Source organism: Rattus norvegicus, chromosome Y (genome assembly GCF_036323735.1).
Source record: "Rattus norvegicus strain BN/NHsdMcwi chromosome Y, GRCr8, whole genome shotgun sequence".
NCBI lineage: Eukaryota > Metazoa > Chordata > Mammalia > Rodentia > Muridae > Rattus > Rattus norvegicus.
The window spans coordinates 53,204,967-53,218,305 of record NC_086040.1 but is presented as its reverse complement, the minus strand read 5'-3'; positions in this window follow the sequence as shown (position 1 = coordinate 53,218,305).

Sequence of the window (13,339 nt, the reverse complement as noted above, 5' to 3'; positions counted from 1 at the left end):
GGAGCTATCCTAGGTGCTGAACACAGAGACTAGTAAGACACACCCTTCAGTGCTCATGAGAATTAAAAGCTGAGCTCTGAGAGATACATAATTAATACGATCATATATTTATATAATAAAGAACTTGGTAGTGGAAAAGCTTGAAAGAGAAAAATAAAACCAGGAAAATAACAGAGAATCAAAACAAAAGGTACAGTTGTGGTTAGACTGGAAATAACACGCACTGCAAAACAGGCAGGATGGCACAAGTTCACTTCTGAAATAAATAACTCTAAAGTTCCAATTCTGTGCTCAGAAGAAAAAAAAGTGCCTATTAAAGATAAAAATTTTAAAAAGTTTTGTTTATTCCCAGACAACATCTAATGAAATTGCTAAACAACTGGACTAATTGAAGAAATGTAAAAAGGGTGCCACAGTGACAACATAGTAATTAAGAATGCAAACTGCTTTTACAGAAGATCTGAGTTTGGATTCAGGATCCCGTGTCCTGTGACCAACAGCCAGTAATTATTTCAGCTCCAGGGGATCTACCACCCCCTACTGGCTTTCTTGGACATCGTGCTCATATGTGTATACACACACACACACACACACACATGTACACATACAGAGATAATTAAAAATTAAAAACTAGACTTTGAAAAAGAATGTTACAGAAGAATCATTTAAGAAGACGAAATAATGAGTCAGAAATTCATATCCATACACAGAAATCAGTGCATGAGGAACATAGTAATTAAAACAGGACTAAAATTAATGTTTTCAATCATGATTGCTCTGTAACATGAAATAATAGCAATATATGTTCACATCTGAAGTAAATATGAAGTAGACAGCAAGCTAGAGCAGATGGGAAAGAGTAATTGGAAATATAAGATTCGACGGGCTATGTATCAATAAAACTAAAGAATTATTTAAGTAGGGGTGAGTCTGGATTCTTTGACACATATTGTAAATACCAGGTGTGGTGGGAACACATAAAACAAGTGTTTTAATTTTTTTTAATACATCTCGATGCTGAGGACCAGGGATACCAGAACATCTGCTTACATCCTGCTACTAGAAAAAGAGTGCCCTCATCTTTAGTGCCCATTCTTGGGAAGGTGAAAAAAAAAAGTCGGGTTATGTCTACTGGGTTTGAAGAACATTTGGACTTTGACGAGTTGTTAGCCAGAGTGCCTGCAACATCTAAAAACCACAGTACGGGAGAGAACAGTGAAAGATTCAAAGAAGATCACACTGTGCCTGGCCCACCTTCTGCTGACACTTCTACTGACAAACATGGACAGGTAATTTCCCCACACATCCCAGGTTCACATAAACCTTCCTCTCTTGCCATATAGATCTTGGATCTTCCACTTTTCCAGGAGTTTCTGGAACTATCCAAATGTTTCCAAGGATCTATTGGTCATTCCACATTTGCCCAGGTGTCCAAAGTCTTCCCACAGATCCTGAAAAGAAATCATACATTCTCCTCTTCCAGAAGGAGTGTCTTTTTTTATTCCATATTTATTCAATTGGGTATTTCTTATTTACATTTCAAATGTCATTCCCTTTCCTGGTTTACAGGCTAACATCTCCCTAGTACCTCCCACTCCCCTTCTGTAGGGGTGTTCCTCTCCTGATCCACTCCCACATTCTGCCATTTCCCAACAATCCCATTCACTGGGGAGTTCAGTCTCGGCAGGACCAGAGACTTCCCCTTCCACTGGTGCAGGACTCACAGTTGCTGAGGTGGTTCTTTTCTGCGCATGTGCACACACGTGTGCTGATAAGCCCGCAAACCCTCTATTCCTCTGGGAGAACGTTGCCCTAGAGATATAACAGCCAGAATATAGGCATCGAGGCCATGGCAGCCTGAGAGTTCTGCAGAGGTTGAGAGTCTCCACTTCTTCTTCTGTGACTATTAGTGTTGAATGTCTGGGAATTCTGATGTGGCTTTTGTTGTATCGACTGACTTTTTAGCAGAAATGTGAGAGCATCAGTAAACCACACAGAGGTGACTCATATCTCACAGGTTACAGGCGTGTCTCTTGTGCTTGCCCAGATGCCCTTTTATGGTGTGGATGTGTTTCTCTCCCTCTCCAAGCAGGCTTCGGTGCAGGGAAAATTTTCATTATCTCTTTCTACATAAAAGGATACTCAGATCTGGTTTGAAAATCAAACCAACAGCCATGTGTGCCATGTAACAATAATGAGGACAGATTCTTTTACGTATGCAAATGTATTCCGAGTGATACTTTGGATTTATATTTGTAAGATTATTACCAGCAGGTAATGAAATTAAGATTTAATTATTGTGCTCCATTTCAATGGCAGTTAAGCTTCTGGCTGGATCAGGAATCAGCACATTGTTGGGTAAATACTAACCGGGCTGTGATGATATCCCGTAATTAGTTAGGTTTTGGGGGAAAATAAGATTTCCTTTGCTACCTGCCATTTTAGCTCAAGGCAACTTTTAGGCTTCACGGTTTCCATTAGGAGTTGAAGCAGTTCTCCCAGCTCCGGGTGAGAGTCTAATTCTAGACCTGGGTAATAAGATCAACAGTTAGATCTAACTGCAGACAAACAGTAGGATGGAGTTCAGGCTGATTAGCCACGCAAAGCCATTAGGTGGAACAATGAAAAGTAAGCATTTCTTTTCCTGAGCAGAACAATCCACACTGGAGCTGCGCGGGGGTGGCTGCAAGCTCGTCTCTCTACAGGTGCTCTCTGAGCCACCTGCAGGTATAGGATGGTATACAGTCTTTGTCCCAATACTACAGTTAAGAGGTACTCATCCAGTCTCCGTGATAGAAGGAACTGAAAAGAGAGATGTCTTTGTTCAGGTCCACACAGCAAAGGGCAGGGCCGAGAGAGATTCACTTTCCGTATGTCTGACTCTTTAAGACATCCTCAGAGACACTGCTGCAAATCTCTACCCCCAACCACTGATCCTAAAGCAAATGTGACCATCAAGATATCTAAGACTTGACTTCCACTGTGCACGGAGAAAAACTTCTCTACGAGTTGAGGTCTCTTCTAGGGTGCACAAGAAAAACCTTCCTCCAGTCCCTCCCACCAGCTCTGGGGTGGCAAAAGAGGAAGCAGGCAGGGTCCTTCCATCTTGACAGTTGCAATTCTGTTCCAGGCTCAGTCCACACCTTCCTGGTTTAGGGTGGGTTGGGGGTGGGGGTTTGGAGAGCCCTGCCTGGAGTATCCGAGATTGAAGAACACACGGAGGGGCTCCAAGCCACGTGCGCCTTCTAGCGCCAGTGAGAGGGACGATTTCTCCGTGAGTTCTCACCCCTGAGACCTGTATCCACCTCTGACCTGGGCACAGCCTTATCCCTCTAATTTGAGAGGGAAACCTGCCCTTTGGTAGGTCAGTGAGTGCCTAATAGGGCTACAGAAAAAGCGTTTAGATGCACAAGGTCTTGGATTTGGTCTTCAGCGCCACTTAAACAACAAAACAGTGCATTGCGACCAACCCCTTTCTTTTTACATCAAAAACGGATCAATGGAGCCTAATTGCATTTTCTACTTATGTAATTTGTCTATCCATTTCTTCCTCTCTCTCTCTCTCTCTCTCTCTCTCTCTCTCTCTCTCTGTCTTTCTTTGTGTGTGTTTTAGAGACATGTATGTATACTCATGTGTTTGAATGTGTATTGTGCAGATGTGTTTATGTGTGATATGATGTCATACATTTTCATTGCTTCCTATCAGATTCTCCACAGGAAAGTCTTTCAGTCAAAATCAGACTCATTGAAATGACGAGTTCTGTTTGCAACTTTCCTCTCTGGATTCCCTAACTCTGCCTTCCCAGGTTTTAATTATAGGTCAACTCCACACCCACCCCCTTTGACACCTCTCCCCATTTATGTGGGTTTTCAGGGGAGGAGAGTTGTACCTAGGTCACTGTGGTTCGATGGAAAGTGCTTTAGTGTGGATCCATCTCCCTGGCTTCTGTAGTGTATGTCAAATGTTCATATTTGACTGAGCGAGTGTTTTGAAATTGCAAAGGAATGATACCTAAGGCATCTCAGGTCAGGGGGCCATGGCTCTTGGTGCATTTGAATGTAGGTGGCAGTCCTCAGCCTGTTCAGTGTCTCTGACACTGAAATTGTAACCTTTTTCTTTTTCCTTCTTCATTTTTTTATATCAGTGTCTATTCATTATCCACAGTGCTGGGTTGCATCAAGACAACTTCCTTTAACCATGTCATGTGCTTTACCTTATCTGACCTTCCAGCTCACCCCCATTCACCACCCCACTGCCTACTCTCCTTTCTTCTCCAAGCCTTTGTCTGCCTTCCTGACATATGGACATATTTAGGGTTTTTTTTTTGTTGTTGTTGTTGTTGTTTTGCTTTTTGTTTTTTTGTTTTTGTTTTTGTATTTGTTTTTGTTTTTTTGTTTTTTGGATATGTTAAGAACCCATAAAAATTCTGTAAAGAATTACAGGACTCACAAGGGAGACAAAAATTACAATATTTGCTTCTCAGTGTCTGGTTGATTTTGCTTGATGTGGTGGTCTCCTGTTTTCCTACCAAAGACTTAATTCCATCCCTTTTGTGGCTGGATAAAATTCCATTTTGTTTGTGTACCAGGACTTATTCAGTGGTCTACTGATGGATGTTCAGACCGATTCTACATCTTGGCTACTGAGAATGGTGACACAGTAAGCATGGTGTGCAGGTGTCCTCTGATGTGTTGCCTCTGTGTCCTATAGGCACAGTTTCCAAATGCTCCCGATGACTGCCGTTCACCGAGAGACTCTGAGGCTAAGCTCTGTGCTCTCTCTTTGGATGGAGGCTTTGCATGAGACGACTGTGTGTGTGTGTGTGTGTGTGTGTGTGTGTGTGTGTGTGTGTGTGTGTTTGGTGAATGAATGTGCATCATTACAATGGGACTCTTCATGGAGTTTATGAAAGCTATAGCTGTGCTGGTGAGCATTGGAGATAGATGTTTATAGCACCCCTTCCCTCTATCCCTCCTTACCCCTCTGCTTCCTTCTGCTCCTTTTCCCTTCCCCTTCTTCCTCCACTCCCCCTTTAAAGACAGTGTCTCACTGTATAGCCTAGGCTGGCCTCATTTTTGCAATGATTCCCTTGCCTCCGAATTCCAAATACCAAGAAGTCCTTTCCTTGGAGGAAGAGAAAGAATTTCAGAGGTGCAGTTGTGGGCATGGGTTGCCAGGAGAGGAGTAGACACCAGACTGTCTGACTTTGTACAAGGAAACTAGGACCAAAGCAGATAGCATGGGGGACAGTGAGGTTGGCCACTATCCCCACTCCCTGTCCCCTGCACCTAGAACCAGAGCTCTGGCAAGTCATGTTTTCTAAGGCATCAAGTCATTTCAGTGGTCAGATAGAACATGGCACAGGGATCCTTGGGAACATGTAAAGCAGAAATTATTACCTACAATTTCTAGTCTAGGAGAAGAAAGGGCCAGCCAGATTCTGTTTGTGTGTGTGTGTGTGTGTGTGTGTGTGTGTGTGTGTGTTCATGTGTTGGGTCATAGCAGGAAACAGGGTGGATAGCTGAATTTCAAGATTCTCTGAAATTTGAGTATTTTCCTGAGCTTCTGGGTAGAGATATGGCTGTGTGGTTCTCTTTGGTATCTGATCTTTTAAATAGAGAAGGGCTTACATTGGGAGGGCCCATCCCAAGCAAAATGGACAAATGCCACATGGTTTCCCTCATTTTGGGGCCCTAATATTCTTTAAAGATTCATTGTGCTCATAGAAAATGGGAGAACAAGGTCTGGGGTAGGAAGGGGGTTGAGCATAGACCTTGCTGGATGCAGAGGAAGAGGTGCTGCTCCTCTATTAGCCAGCAGACTGGCCTGGACAACATCAAGTGAACAGGCAATCCATGTTGTCATAACTTGGGGGAACCATGGTGAATTAGGTTGAAAAGCATCTCTCCTGTGCCCACGCCAGATTCCCCAGGGCCTCTGGGCCATCTCAGACACAGACTAACAAAAGCATCAATATCACAGCTGAGAGATCCACATCTGAAACTAGTCACATTTCTCAGTTTCCCCTCTGGAAGAAACAGATAATTACAGTCAGGACCAGCTTAGGCACAGCCTAGGTTCCAGCTGCCATTTCCAGTGCCACCACCAGCCTTTTTAGTGAAGGTGATCTGGCACTGATGAGTGGGCTGCATTCTTGGGTTATGGTTATTCTAATACAACCACTGTAAGAGACATGTGTTGCGGGGCTGGGGATTTAGCTCAGTGGTAGAGTGCTTACCTAGGAAACGCAAGGCCCTGGGTTCAGTCCCCAGCTCCGAAAAAAAGAAACCAAAAAAAAAAAAAAAAAAAGAGACATGTGTTGCTGGACATAGCACTGTAGGCATGGCCATGCCTGGTTGTTTCTATTAATATCATTCATGAATCACAGGCTTAAGTGGAAGGAGGGGTGAAAAGGATTTATGTCTGTGGGACCACTTCCCTCCTGGGGACTTGCCAGTACTTGGTCAACCCTTTATTTTCTCCAGTATCCTCCCATTTTGCCATTCCCAATTAAGGTGTTAAATCAGAGAAAGAATGGGTTCAGGTGGTATCCTGGAGACCGTGGCTCTGACAATATGGAAACATCGTGTGATCAGGCTGAATTAGCAGACACTGGATGTTCTCATGCTCTTCTTCAAGCCAGTGACCTCTGCACTGAGCCCCATGATTATTGATTTGTGAGTGAAAGTAAGACTGAAAGGGGGTGGGGCTGCAGTATTGCCCTGTACAGGGCAGCCAGATGTCTTCCAGTAGGCAGAACCCACATTGGAATGACTGTGGTTCCAGACAGAGTGCCCAGGACTGAGAATTTAAATTACGATCCTTGAATCACTAAGGAAATGAGCCATCTCCCAGCCCCTGGTGTTTTATCTGATGAATCTGCAAGTTGCATGTTTAATATGTAAGGAATGGGAACGATGAGGAATTTGCAAAAAAAGAGTGTTTGCCTCCTCTGCCCACCCTCTCTCTTCCCAGGGAGGTTGTGACAATCCCAGTGTGCCCTCATCTTCTCAGTGAACTGGACTTCGTGGATGTTCTCAGGACCTTGGAGATGGACAGAGAGGGTGCTTTGTTCTGCAGGATGTTTCTGACTCTTGAAAGTTATGGATGAATTCCAGGTGAATAGATACCTTTACCTCACAGAGAGGGGAATCAAGAGGCTCGGTTATTGCACCAGCATCCGGAGTCTGTGGGACACTTGGGGAGGACTCTGTCCTTTGTCAGCAGTGGTGGGGAAACCGGATACTGCAGTCAGAGCCTGAGCAGTTCCTGTCCCACTCAGGGACCTACATTCAGGTAAAGCTGAATCCCCTACTACACCACAGGGGGAAATCAGTGAGTTTAGTACACAGAGAAGGTGACTGTCACTGTTTCTGATTTGAACATGGGCATTTAGAGAGAGCTTTATAAACAATTCTGTGGCTTTTGAGGCACCATTGTTCAAAAGATATAATTTACAACAAGGTGGAAGGATAAAGTGAAGTTTGAAAATTAGGTAAAATATAGTGATTGAATATACTTGTTTTCATTTAAATTTTTTTATATTTTTTTTTGTTATTTTATATGTACCTGCACCTGTGTGCATGTGCTATATGCACACGGTACCCTTAGAGATCAGAAGAGGGTGTCTGATCCATTGGAACTGGACTTATGGATGGTTGTGAGCTACCACATGGGTGCTGGGAATGGAACTCGGGTCCTCTGCAAAAGCAGCCATTGCTCTTTAGGACTGACCCATCACTCTAGCCCGTCACTTGTTTCTCTTTGGTGATTTTCTTTTTGTAAGTAAGGTTCCAAGATGGTTTTACGAGTTACATCATTTGGATCTAGGGATGAAAGTGGATTAGTAACAGTGTGAAACCAGAGGCCATATCCTTCCTGACCCTCAGTAAGGACAGTTTCAATTGTGTGTGTGTGTGTGTGTGTGTGTGTGTGCAAGCATGCGCACACATGCATATTGTTTGCAGATTCCTTTGGAGGCCAGAAGAGGACCTCAGGTTACCAGGAGCTGATTTACAGGCAGCTGTGAGCTGCTTAAGTGTATCCTAAGAACAGAATTTGGGTTCCCTGCCAGTTTGGAACATGCTCTTTACTGATGGGCTATCTCTTCAGGCCTATGTGTTTCTCAGCCTCGACTGAGATATCTTTAGAAAAACGTGCACTATATCTGCCTTGGGTGGGTCAGTTGCATTGATGTTTCTGATGCTCAGACATCAGGAGACAAAGGCTAGACCCCAGAAGATAGCTTCTCTCCATTTTAGCGTCACCCTTAACTCTCCAGTTCCTCTATCCAGTCTTGTTCGAACCACAGGCACAATGCTGCTTCCTCCAGGACTCCAGAGGTGTGTTCTCGTTGGGTGAGCAAGGATGTGAGGCTATGAATAAAGATCAGCATGACTCAGTGCCTTTTGCTGTACTATTTACGAAATGTTTTGGCTGGAATTAGGGCCGGGGCTGGTTCAGGTGTGTAAATTAGAGACACCCTCAAAGTCTCATGAGTTGAGCCTCTTTTATAACCTCAGAGGCTCTCTGGGGAGCATGTCACCAACCACACCACATTTACCGCTGAAAGGAAGGCTAAAGACAGGCTTTGGGATCGAGATTCTTCTGCAAGCTGTAGGACTGTGGAATCAAACTGCTGTCGGGTCTTCAGCTTCCCAGCTTCTGTCACATGCAGCTCTTCAGCCTGACGTCACAAACTGGAGGAAAAGAGTGCTGGTAGCTCATTACCATGGGTGTCTTGGAAAGTTTGGGGCTGAGTTCTGCATTAATTAAGCCTCATTTGCATAATGAGCACATGCTATTTATTTTCTTGGAGAGCTGCTCTGAGGGAAGCAGAGAGGCTTCTCCTACAGGAAGCCTGGTGGCTCTTGGGCCCATGGCCCATCCCTTGGGGGAGGGAGGGGGAGGTAAGTGTGCTGTTTTAAACCCTCTGTTATTGAAGGAATCACCCATAACTGGAACATTGTGGGGCGGTTTTTCAGCTGTTTCCGTGAGAAAAGGCCTGGGGTCCGCCAAGGTCTTCTCCAGTTCTTTCAATGCTGCTCTCTGCCGTGCATAGGAGATGGTCTATATCTGCCCATCTAATCTCCCCAAATCATGTGTTCTCTTTCATCTGTTATTGGGCTAAGCAGAATGGTGATGAACTTCAGATCATGTGGCCACCTTAGTGGTCATGAGGGGGACTCCACAGGAAGAGAGGTGTTCTCACACCAAACACCCAGATCTGCCTGATCTTGCCCTGGGTGCTTAAAAAGGACTGCATCTCTGCACCGAAAAGCAATAATTCCTCTGTACATATGGATATTTAAATCTGATCGGGGCTCATGATCTAGTCTAGGTAAAACAAGCATCCTATGTGACTTTTCTCTGTGATTTTTTTTTTTTTTGCAATTGGCTGCACAGAGTGACTTCATCTGTCATGTGTAACAGAAAGAAAGGAGCCAGATTCCCTCAGCTCTGAAATTAAATCACATACCTTCATGCCTTTGGCTGCACTCAGCAATCTTCCTTCCTGGACTACTTGCCAGAGTTCCTGAGCCATAAACAAAAGCACAGAAGGCACAAGCCTTATTCTGTTGAGTGTGCGGCTCAAGAACTCACACATGCCGGCACTTACGAGGCTGCACACTGGAGCTACACACACTTAACATTATGATATTGCAGAGGATGGGAGGGGCTGTGCACACATGCCAATTTCATACTTCAGGGAGATACGGGACTTCATGTTCTTGAGGTTTTGGATCCACCAAGATCCAACAAATGTTCTTCACACAATCCTCATGCGTCTTTAAGCAAGACTGTCTTCTGATTATAAATTTAACACACATGGCATTGTCATGGAAGGAACGTGCGCCGTAAAGAGAGACTGTGGTCTGACAGAGGAATGGCTTTCAAAGGTTCTGAGGTGGGTTTTTTGGGCTAAGGAGCTCGCCTAGCCAGTAAAATATTTGCCATGAAAGAATGAGGGTCTGAGTTAGGTCCCTAGAACCCACGTTAAAAAATAAAAGTCAACATGGTGCCCTGGAATCCTGGAACCAGAGAGGTGGACAGATGCATCCCGGATGTTCTCTGGTCCACCAGCTCGACTGGTATGTTTGGGGTGTAAGTGTGAGACTTTGTTGCAAGAAAACAAAGCAAGGCAGGGTGGAACTGTCTCAGTTACTTCTCTTTGCTCTGATGAAATACTGTGTGAACTATCTCAGGGAGGAAAGGGTTGACTCCAGCTTGATCAGTACCCATCAGGAAGAAAGTCAGGGCAGGAACTCAAGGCAGAGACTTGAAGGCAGAAACTGAAGCAGAGGTCATGGAGGAACAACTGCATACTGGCTTTTTGCTCATTGCTTGGTCAACGTGCTTTCTTCTGTAACCAGGACAGCCCACCCAGAGGTGGCGCCATCCACAGTGGGTCTCCACACACCAATCATTATTCCAAAAAATGCCTCACAGTTCTGTCCACATGCAAATGCAATGGAGGCAAATCCTCAGCTTAGGTCCCCTGTAGTAAAAAATAATAATAATAATAAATCCTGCTACTGGGTTACTCACCTACATGGTTTCTGTTCCGGAATGAAAGAAACACACCTAGCCTCTAAATGTAAAGCAGCCCATAGCCCGGCAGCTGACTACTCTCCATGCTGTTAGATTCCACCTCCCAGCAATAACTCCAAGTTACTATTTACTAATTTCTATGCTTCATCATGGCTGTTCTTGACTCCAAGGAGCAGCCCTCTGGGGCATGATATCTTAGCCCTTTTATACTGCAACTCTGCCCTTGTGCATGTTATTTCCCTTCCATGGCAGCCTCTGTCTCCCGTCCTCCACACTCTCCTAAGGCATGGCGGAACTCTCTGTCCTGCTTGCTCCAGGATCCAAGCCCGGGAATCCTAAATCGATCTCTCTCTCTCTCTCTCTCTCTCTCTCTCTCTCTCTCTCTCTCTCTCTGTTTCTCTCTGTCTCTGTCTCTCTCTCTCTCTCTGTTTCTCTCTCTGTCTCTCTCTGTCTGTCTCTCTGTCTGTCTCTCTGTCTGTCTCCCCCCCCCTCTCTCTCTCTCTCTCTCTCTCTCTCTCTCTGTCTCTCTCCTTCCAAGCTATTGTCGGCTAGCATCTTTATTCACCAATCAGAATTAACTGCGGACTGGTTCCCAGAAGCTAGGTGCAGACATTCTCCTGCAAACTAATTTGGGGAACCCAATTAGTATTAGAAAACAACCATCTACAGTCTCCTCTTCCCACTTAGTGGGTGGGAAATGCCCCATTATTTCCATTTTTAATGTCTAACTAGGCCCGGTGGGAGGCAGATTCTTATCACTTTAGAAAAGCCTTCAGTCCCCTTGACACCTGTCCCCAGCCCAGTGCCAAACCTAGAGGGCTCTTCTGTTTGGTGAGTATTGTTCTGGTGTGGTCTGGGATTTCTGCATTTGCTCAAGGACTCTGGGTGTTGGTGTTACTGAGACAGCACAGGGCTCCTGGCTTCTGTGGATTTCCATGAGAGAACTCCAGTCCTTCTGCAGACTTGTTTGACAGGTTGTCGGTACTGCTATTGGCTTTCCCATTAGGGGCTGATTACTACTCTGGCTCATTACCCTCTCACTGGAGTCTGGCCTCCAAGGTTTTCCCTTCAGACTCTTTGTCTTTACTTCAGAGAGGGAGCATAGGGCAGGTCTTACCAGAAAAGATGGTGTGATTCTGAGTCGAGGGAGAGTGTGAACTTGGGAAAACTGCACCTTTGTCTGATGTTTTATGAATGGATTTGCCTTCCCTGAGATTTTTGCCCACACAGCGATCCCTGCTACTTCCTTTCTTTGCCCTCCCTTCCTGTCCTCCATCCTTCCCCACTTTTTTTCCATGGTGAAGACCATTGCTTCATAACATCTTATTATTAGACATAACAGAGGCAAAGACATTGGACATTGTAGTCACATGACTTCACATAGGAGACAAAGATACTCAATATTCCAGCTGAAGAGGTTGGACCCTGCTTCCCTCTTGTGCACCCCCTCTGTTTCTTGGATAGTTTGAATGTAAAATGATCATCAGAGACTGTAAATGCAGAAACACAGCTCTCACCTTAAGGGACTAAGGATGATTTATTCTCATGCTATGTAGAATGATCATGGTCCAGGGACACAAATTTAGGTCACCCCTTATACCAGTGTGGATGCAGTTTCACAAAGTTTCATATTTTTACAGAACAAAGAATGTTATAAACCAAGGCGAATGCAAAATACATTGGTGGGCACATAAGCAAGGCAGTTAAAGCAAATTGGGGGTTCCTTTTCTATGGCCCCACGATGCTATCTGATGACATTCTTAGCTTTTGGATTGGTGGTACCTAGGGGTTTACTAAGTTAATAGATTCCAAAAAGTTTTTTTCTTTAAATCTATGACATAGATTAGTTTTGACAAAGAGGTAGGCAAAGAATTCTGGTGGCTAAAACTATTAGGTAACTAGCCTCTGGATCAGCAACATTCCAACATCTCCTCACCACTGTAGTTCTAACCAGCCAGTCAGCTTTCACAGACAGCTTCTTCCTAGAAATTCTCCTTTAAAGGGCACACATGTTTACACAGTTGGACCTCAGGTGCTGGCACCATTTTGGGAAGGGATTGTGGAACATCTTGGACACAGGGACAAGCTGGAAGCCACAGAGCCACAGAGGCAGACTGTGAGGTTCATGGCCTGCCTGTCCCTGACTCCAGCCTGGTTTTATATATCGTGGGAGCTCGATGTACAGTGTCAGCCTCTTTTTCTTCTGTCAGGTACTTTGTTACGACAGTAAGGGAACTGATTAGCACAATTAATAGCAGTTCAACTAACTAGAAGAAGTCTTGAGAGCCAAGGGTACCGTTCTGGCTTTGCGCTGAGTGAAGAGTTGGTGAAGATACTGTTGTCTCCTTTCAGAATGATGAGTTGACATCTTTACATGCAAATGTCTGTGATTGTCATTGATTGGAAGGCAGGGCTTTATCCATTGTAGGCGAGTGAAGCTGATCCCAGATGGACTGGAGTTGACTCCCGCTCCATTGCTGTTGACTTCTGAGCTCATGAGAAGAATGAGAAGCAGAGAAGGTCACTTTGTGACAAAATAGACAGGGATGGAAGATGTGTCCTTGAGCCAAAGGGTGGTGGCATCCTGCAGAAACAAGGGGAGGGGAAGGTAGCTCTCTCTCTCTCTCTCTCTCTCTCTCTCTCTCTCTCTCTCTCTCTCTCTCTGTGTGTGTGTGTGTGTGTGTGTGTGTGTGTGTGCGCAAGCAAGTCCTACTGACACTTAGGCTCTAGACACTCACCTTCCAGAATGCTGAGAGAATGAGCATCTGTTGTGCTATCCCCCATGTA